This window comes from Rhincodon typus, chromosome 1 (genome assembly GCF_021869965.1).
Source record: "Rhincodon typus isolate 14 chromosome 1, sRhiTyp1.1, whole genome shotgun sequence".
NCBI classification, from domain to species: domain Eukaryota; kingdom Metazoa; phylum Chordata; class Chondrichthyes; order Orectolobiformes; family Rhincodontidae; genus Rhincodon; species Rhincodon typus.
In genome coordinates, this window is record NC_063332.1 from 139,933,384 (window position 1) to 139,943,219 (window position 9,836).

The following is a 9,836-nucleotide window of genomic DNA, read 5'->3' on the forward strand; positions in this document are numbered from 1 at the left end:
TATTCAACAACTGACTCCAACTTTGATGCTGGTTGCAATAAAATGTTCAGTTCAGTCAGATAAGACCTTCGGAACTCGAAAATCTCACATTCACCAGATGACTCAAATTTTGATGCTGGTTGTAATAGAATGCTTGTTTCAGAGAGACAAGTGCTTTGAAAGATAAAGACCTAACATTCACCAAATGACACAAAACTTCATGCTGGAAGCAGTAAAACGCTTATTTCAGTGAGATAAGCACATGTGTACAACAAAATCTCACACTTACCAAATGGCTCACATTTCGATACCTGTGACACTGAAATGCTTGATTCAGTGAGATAAGAACTTTGAAACACGGAAATCACACATTCGACAAATGCCTTAAAACTGATGTTGGTTGCAGCAAAACGTTTATCTGAGTGAGATAAGCACACGTATACATCAAAATCTCACATTCATCAAATGACTCGAAATCCGCTGCAGGTAGTACTAAAATGCTTATTTCAGCTTGATAAGCACATTGGCACATCAAAATCTCACATTCTCCAATGACTGAAAACCTCATGCTGGCATCAAATGACTCGAAATCCGCTGCAGGTAGTACTAAAATGCTTATTTCAGCTTGATACGCAAATTTGCACATCAAAATCTTAAATCCTCCAAATGACTGAAAACTTGAAGCTGGAAGTTTAAAAAGCTTATTACATTGAAATTAGCACATGAGAACATTAAAATCATGTATTCGCCAAATGACAAAAACCTTTCTGCTTGAAGGTGTAAAACGATTATTTCAGAGTGGTCAGCACGTTGGGACATCTGAATCTCATATTCACCAACTGACTCCAACTATGATGCTGGTTGCAGTAAATGTTCATTTCAGTCAGATAGGACCTTTGGAACTCGAAAATCTCACGTTCACCAGATGACTCAAAATTTGATGCTGGTTGTACTAAAATGCTTGTTTCACTGACATAAGCACTTTGCAACATCGAAATCTCACATTCACGGAAAGACAAATACTTTGAAACTGGTGGCACGAGAATGCTTGTTTCACAGAGATAAACTCTTTGGACCATCAAAATCTCATGTTCACCGAATGACTCAAAATTTGATGCTGGTTGTACTAAAATGCTTGTTTCAGTGAGATAAGCACTTTGCAACATCGTAATCTCACATTCACAGAGAGACTCATAATTTAAAGCTGGTGGCACTAGAATGCTACTATAATAAGAATTTTGCTGCTGCCAGCTTAAAGTTAATAGTCATTTGGAGATTGTTTGATTTTAAAACTCCACGGTGCAGATCTCCCTCCTATTCAATGCTGCTAGTATGAAGTTTTCAGTCCTTTGTAGAAAGTGAGATTTTCATGTGCAGATGTTTTTATCAAGCTGAAATAAGCATTTTAGTACTCCTTGCAGCAGATTTTGAGTCAGTTGTTGAATATGAGATTCAGATGTTCCAAAGTGCTTACCATGCTGAAATAATCGTTTTATAGCTTCAAGCTTACAGAGTTGAGTCATTTGGAGATTATTAGATTTTGATGTTTTCATGTGCTTATCTCTATAATAAGAATTTTGTTGCTGCCAGCTGAAAGTTAATATTCATTTGGAGAATGTTTGATTTTGAAACCCCACGGTGCAGATCTCCCTGCATTAAGCTATTCAATGCTGCCAGTATGAAGTTTTTTTTTGAAAGTGAGATTTTAATGTACAAATGAGGTCATCAAGTTGAAATAAGCATTTTAGGACTACCTGCAGCAAATTTTCAATCATTTGGTGAATGCGAGTTATTGATGTCTACATGTGCTAGTCTCACTGAGATAAACGTTTTCCTGCAACCATAATCACTTTTAAGGCATTTGTTGAATGTGACATTTCCATGTTCCAAAGTGCTTGTCTCGCTGAATCAAGCATTTTAGTCTCACAGGTTTCGAAATGTGCACCATTTGGTAACTGTGAGATTTTGTTGTACGCACGTGCTTATCTCACTGAAATAAGCGTTTTAATGCTTCCAGCATGAAGAATGCTTCCAGCATGAAGATTTGTGTCATTTGGTGAACGTTAAATTTTAATCTTCCAAAGCGCTTGTCTCACTGAAACAAGCATTGTAGTGCCACCAGCTTCAAATTATGAGTCTTTCGGTGATTGTCAGATTTTGATGTTCCAATGTGCTTATCTCGCTGAAACAAGCATTCTAACTTGCATCAAAATTTGAGCCATATGAGGAATGTGAGATTTTTGAGTTCCAAACGTCTTATCTGACTGAAATGAACATTTTCCTGCAACCAGCATCAAAGTTGAAGTCAGTTGGTGAATATGAGATTCAGACGTCACGCGGCGCAGAGCTCTCTGACATAATCGTTTTACAGCTTCAAGCATAAAGATTTTTGTCATTTGGCGAATACATGATTTTAATGTTCTCATGTGCTTATCTCTCTGTATTAATCTATTGAATGTTGCCAGCATGCAGTTTTCAGTCATTTGTGGAAAGTGAGATTTTAAAATGCAAATGTGCTTATCAAGGTGAAATAAACATTTTAGTACTACCGGCAGCAGATTTTGACGCAGTTGGTGAATGTGAGATTTTAATGCATACATGTGCTTATCTCACTGGGATAAGCGTATTTCTGCAACCAACAACAATTTTAAGGCATTTGTTGACTGTGAGATTTCCATGTTCCAAAGCGCTTATCTGACTGAAACAAGCATTGTAGTGCCACCAGCTTCAAATAATGATTGTTTCTGCGAATGTGAGATTTTGATGTTCCAAAGTGCTGATCTCTCTGAAACAAGCATCCTATTGCCACAAGTTTCAAATTATGAGTCTTTCTTTGAATGTGAGATTTCGATGTACCAAATTGCTTATCTCACTGCAACAAGCATTTTAGTACAACCAGCATCAAAGTTGAGTCAGTTGTTGAATACGAGATTCATATGATCCAAAGTGCTTACCGTGCTGAATAATCGTTTTACATCTTCAAGCTTAAAGCGTTAAGTCATTTGGAGATTATTTGATTTTGATGTTCTCATGTGCTTATCACTATAATAACAGTTTTGCTGCTGCCAGCTTAAAGTTAATATTCATTTGGAGAATGTTTGATTTTGAAACTCCACGGTGCACATCTCCCTGCATGAAGCTATTCAATGCTGCCACAATGAAGTTTTCAGTCATTTGTAGAAAGTGAGATTTTAATGTACAAATGAGCTGATCAAGCTGAAATAAGCATTTTAGGACTACCTGCAGCAGATATTCAATCATTTGGTGAATGCGAGCGTTTGATGTGTACATGTGCTAAATTCCCTCAGATCAGCGTTTTGCTGGAACCAACATCAATTTTAAGGCATTTGTTGACTGCGAGATTTCCATGTTCCAAAGTGCTTGTCTCGCTGAATCAAGCATTTTCGTGTCACAGGCTTCGAAATGTGCGCCATTTGGTAAGTGTGAGATTTTTTGTACACATGTACTTATCTCACTGAAATAAGCGTTTTATTGCTTCCAGCATGAAGATTTGTGTCATTAAGTGAATGTTAGATTTTAATCTTCCAAAGCGCTTATCTCACTGAAACAAGCATTCTAGTGCCACCAGCTTCAAATTATGAGTATTTTTTTGAAAGTGAGAATTTGATGTTCCAAAGTGCTTAGCTCTCTGAAACAAGCATTCTCGTGCCACCAGTTTGAAATTATGAGTGTTTCTGTGGATGTGAGATTTCGATGTACCAAATTCCTTGTCTCACTGAAACAAGCATTTTAGTACAACCAGCATCATTTTGAGTCAGTTGTTGAACATGAGATTCAGATGCTCCAAAGTGCTTACCATGCTGAAATAATCGTTTTACAGCTTCAAGCCTAAAGAGTTGAGTCATTTGGAGATTATGGGAGTCTGACGTTCTCATGTGCTTATCAGTGTAATAAGATTTTGCTGCTGCCAGTTTAAAATGAATAGTCATTTGGAGATTGTTTGATTTTGAAACTCCACGGTGCAGATCTCCCTGCATTAATCTATTCAATGCGGCTCGTTTGAAGTTTTCAGTCATTTGTAGACAGTGAGATTTTAAAGTGGAAATGTTTTTAACAAGCTGAAATAAGCATTTTAGTACTACCTGCAACAGATTTTGAGTCATCAGTTGAATATCAGATTTTCATGCATACATGTGCTTATCTCACCGAGATAAGCATTTTTCTGCAACCAACTTCAATTTTAAGGCATTTGTTGAATATGAGATTTTCATGTTCCAAAGTGCTTATCTCGCTGAATCAAGCATTTTAGTGTCACAGGTATCGAAATGTGCGCCATTTGGTATGTGTCAGATTTTGTTGAACACGTTTGCTGGTCTCACTGAAATAATCATTTTACTGTTTCCAGCATGAAGTTTTGTGTCATTTGGTCAATGTTAGATTTTAAAGTTCCAAAGCGCTTATCTCACTGAAACAAGCATTCTAGTGCCACCAGTTTCAAATTGTGAGTCTTTCTATGACTGTGAGATTTCGATGTAGCAAATTGCTTATCTCACTGAAACAACCATTTTAGTACAACCAGCATCAAAGTTGAGTCAGATGTTGAACATGAGATTCTGATCATCCAAAGTGCTTACCATTCTGAAATAATCGTTTAACAGCTTCAATCTTAAAGAGTTGAGTCATTTGGAGATTATTGGAGTTTGATGCTCTCATGTGTTAATCACGGTAATAAGATTTTTGCTGCTGCCAGCTTAATGTTAATAGTCATTTGGAGAATGTTTCATTTTGAAACTCCACGGTGCAGATCTCCCTGCATTAAGCTATTCAATGCTGCCAGTATGAAGTTTTCAGTCATTTGTAGAAAGTGAGATTATAATGTGCAAAAGTGATTATCAAGCTGAAATAAGCATTTTAGTGCGACCTGCAACAGATCTTGAGTCATTTGTTGAATGTGAGATTTTAATGTATACATGTGCTTATCTCACTGAGATAAGCGTTTTTCTGCAACCAACTTCAATTTTAAGGCATTTTTTGAAAGTGAGATTTTAATGTTCCAAAGTGCTTTCGTCTCTGAAACAAGCATTTTAGTGTCACAGGTATAGAAATGTGCGTCATTTGGTAAGTGTGAGATTTTGTTGTACACATGTGCTTATCTCCCTGAAATAAACTTTTTACTGCTGTCAAAATGAAGTTTTGTGTCATTTCTTGAATGTTAGATATTAATCTTCCAAAGCGCCTATCTCTCTGAAACAAGCATTCTAGTGCCACCAGCTTCAAATTATGAATTTTTTTTGAAAGTGAGAATTTGATGTTCCAAAGTGATTAGCTCTCTGAAACAAGCATTCAAGTGCCACCAGTTTGAAATTATGAGTGTTTCTGTGAATGTGAGATTTCGATGTACCAAATTGCTTGTCTCACTGAAACAAGCATTTTAGTACAACCAGCATCAAAGTTAAGTCAGTTGTTGAATATGAGATTCAGATGCTCCAAAGTGCTTACCATGCTGAAATAATCGTTTTACTGCTTCAAGCTTAAAGAACTGAGTCATTTGGAGATTATGGGAGTTTGATGTCCTCATGTGCTTATTACTGTAATAAGATTTTTGCTGCTGCCAGTTTAAAGTTAATAGTCATTTGGAGATTGTTTGATTTTAAAACTCCACGGTGCAGATCTCCCTGCATTAAGCTATTCAATGCTGCCAGTATGAACTTTTCAGTCTTTTGTAGAACGTGAGATTATAATGTACAAATGTGATTATCAAGCTGAAATAAGTATTTTAGTGCTACCTGCAACAGATCTTGAGTCATTTGTTGAAGTGAGCGTTTAATCTGTACACATGCGCTTATCTCACTGAAATAAGCGTTTTACTGCTTCCAGCATGAAGTTTTGTGTCATTTGGTGAATGTTAGATTTTAATCTACCAAAGCGCTTATCTCACTGAAGCAAGCATTCTGGTGCCACCAGTTTCAAATTGTGAGTCTTTCTATGAATGTGAGATTTCGATGTACCAAATTGCTTGTCTCACTGAAGCAAGCATTTCAGTACAACCAGCATCAAAGTTAAGTCAGTTGTTGAATATGAGATTCAGATGCTCCAAAGTGCTTACCATACTGAAATAATTGTTTTACAGTTTCAAGCTTTAAGAGTTGAGTCATTTGGAGATTAAGGGAGTTTGATGTTCTCATGTGCTTATCAGTGTAATAAGATTTTTGCTGCTGCGAGTTTAAAGTTAATAGTCATTTGGAGATTGTTTGATTTTGAAACTCCACGGTGCAGATCTCCCTGCATTAAGCTATTCAATGCTGCTAGTTTGAAGTTTTCAGTCATTTGTGGAGAGTGAGATTTTAAAGTGGAAATGTTTTTAACAAGCTGAAATAAGCATTTTAGTACTACCTGTAACAGATTTTGAGTCATCTGTTGAATATCAGATTTTCATGCATACATGAGCTTATCTCAAAGAAATAAGCGTTTGTCAGCACCCAACTCCAATTTTAAGGCATTTGTTGAATGTGAGATTTTAATGTATACACGTGCTTATCTCACTGAGATAAGCATTCTTCTGCAACCAACTTCAATTTTAAAGCATTTGTTGAATGTGAGATTTTCATGTTCCAAATTGCTTATATCGCTGAATACAGCATTTTAGTGTCACAGGAATCGAAATGTGCGCCATTTGGTATGTGTGAGATTTTGTTGTACACATGTGCTCATCTCACTGAAATAAGCGTTTTACTGCTTCCAGCATCAACTTTTGTGTCATTTGGTGAATGTTAGATTTTAATGTTCCAAAACGCTTATCTCACTGAAACAAGCATTCTAGTGCCACCAGTTTCAAATTGTGAGTCTTTCTATGAATGTGAGATTTCGATGTACCAAATTGCTTATCTCACTGAAACAAACATTTTAGTACAAATAGCATCAAAGTTGAGTCAGATGTTGAACATGAGATTCAGATAATACAAAGTGCTTACCATGCTGAAATAATCGTTTAACAGCTTCAAGCTTTAAGAGTTGAGTCATTTGGAGATTATTGTCGTTTGATGTTCTCATGTGTCTATCACTGTAATAAGATTTTTGCTGCGGCCAGCTTAATGATAATAGCCATTTGGAGAATGTCTGAAACAAGCATTTTTCAAGCAGAGCGATAGGCGCTTTGGCAGATTAATATCTAACATTCAAGAAATGACGCAAAACTTCATTTTGACAGCAGTAAAAAGTTTATTTCAGGGAGATAAGCACATGTGTACAACAAAATCTCACACTTACCAAATGGCGCACATTTCGATACCTGTGACAGTAAAATGCTTGTTTCAGAGACAAAAGCACTTTGGGACATTAAAATCTCACTTTCAACAAATGCCTTAAAATTGAAGACTGTTGCAGAAAAATGGTTATCTCAGTGAGATAAGCACATATGTACATTAAAATCTCACATTCAACAAATGACTCAAGTTCTGTTGCAGGCAGCATTATAATGCTTATTTCAGCTTGATAATCACATTTGCACATTATAATCTCGCTTTCTACAAATGACAGAAAACTTCATACTGGCAGCATTGAAAAGCTTAATGCAGGGAGATCTGCACCGTGGAGTTTTAAAATCAAACATTCTCCAAATGACTATTATCATTAAGCTGGCCGCAGCAAAAATCTTATTACAGTGATAGACACATGAGAGCAGCAAACTACAATAATCTCCAAATGACTCAACTCTTAAAGCTTGAAGCTGTTAAAGATTATTTCAGCATGGTAAGCACTTTGGATTCTCGGAATCTCATGTTCAACACCTGACTCAACTTTGATGCTGGTTGTACTAAAATGCTTGTTTCAATGACATAAGCAATTTGGTACATCGAAATTGCACATTCATAGAAAGACTCAAAATTTTAACCTGGTGGCAGTAGAATGCTTGTTTCAGTGAGATAAGCGCTTTGGAACATTAAAATCTAATATTCACCAAATGACACAAAACTTCATGCTGGAAACAGTAAAACGCTTATTTCAGTGAGATAAGCACATGTGTACAACAAAATCTCACAATTACCACATGGCGCACATTTCGATTCCTGTGACACTAAAATGCTTTATTCAGCGAGAAAAGCACTTTGGAACATGACAATCTCACATTCAACAAATGCCTTAAAATTGAAGTTGCTTGCAGAAAAATGCTTATCTCAGTGAGATAAGCACATGTACACATTAAAATCTCACATTCAACAAATGCCTTAAAATTGAAGTTGGGTGCTGAAAAACGCTTATTTCTTTGAGATAAGCACATGTATGCATGAAAATCTGATATTCAACGGATGACTCAAAATCTGTTGCAGGTCGTACTAAAATGCTTATTTCAGCTTGTTAAAAACATTTCCACTTTAAAATCTCACTCTCTACAATTGACTGAAAACTTCAAACTCGCAGCATTGAATAGCTTAATGCAGGGAGATCTGCACCGTGAAGTTTCAAAATCAAACAATCTCCAAATGACTATTAACTTTAAACTGGCAGCAGCAAACATCTTATTACATTGATAAGCACATGAGAACATCAAACTCCCATAATCTCCAAATGGCTCAACTCTCAAAGCTTGAAACTGTAAAACGATTATTTCAGCATGGTAAGCACTTTGGAGCATCTGAATCTCATATTCAACAACTGACTTAACTTTGATGCTGGCTGTACTAAAATGCTTGCATCAGTGAGACAAGCAATTTGGTACATCGAAATCTCACATTCACAGAAACACTCATAATTTGAAGCTGGTGGCACCAGAATGCTTGTTTCAGAGAGCTAAGTACTTTGGAACATCAAATTCTCACATTGACAAAAATACTCATAATTTGAAGCTGGTGGCACTACAATGCTTGTTTCAGAGATATATGCACTTTGGCAGATTAATATCTAACATTGAAGAATTGACACAAAACTTCATTTTTGACAGCAGTAAAAAGTTTATTTCAGGGAGATAAGCACGTGTACAACAAAATCTCACACTTACCAAATGGCGCACATTTCGATACCTGTGACAGTAATATGCTTGTTTCAGAGACAAAAGCACTTTGGAACATTAAAATCTCACATTCAACAAATGCCTTAAAATTGAAGTTGGTTGCAGAAAAATGCTTATCTCACTGAGATAAGCACATGTATACATTAAAATCTCACATTCAACAAATGACTCAAGTTCTGTTGCAGGTAGCATTAAAATGCTTATTTCAGCTTGATAATCACATTTGCACATTATAATCTCGCTTTCTACAAATGACTGAGAACTTCATACTGGCAGCATTGAATAGCTTATTGCAGGGAGATCTGCACAGTAGAATTTCAAAAATCAAACATTCTCCAAATGACTACTAACATTAAGCTGGCAGCAGCAAAAATCTTATTACAGTGATAAGAACATGAGAACATCAAACTACAATAATCTCCAATTGACTCAACTCTTTAAGCTTGGAGCTGTTAAACGATTATTTCAGCATGTTAAGCACTTTGGATCATCGGAATTTCATGTTCAACATCTGAGTCAACTTTGATGCTGTTTGTACTAAAATGCTTGTTTCAGTGAGATAAGCAATTTGGAACATTAAAATCTAACATTGACCAAATGACAAAAAACTTCATGCTGGAATCAGTAAAACGCTTATTTCAGTGAGATAAGCACATGTGTACAACCAAATCTCACACATACCAAATGGCGCATATTTCCATACCTGTGACAGTAAAATGCTTGCTTCAGAGACAAAAGCACTTTGGAACATTAAAATCTCACTTTCCACAAATGCCTTAAAATTGAAGATGGTTGCAGGAAAATGCTTATCTCAGTGAGATAAGCACATGTATACATTAAAAACTCACATTCAACAAATGACTCAAGTTCTGTTGCAGGTAGCATTAAA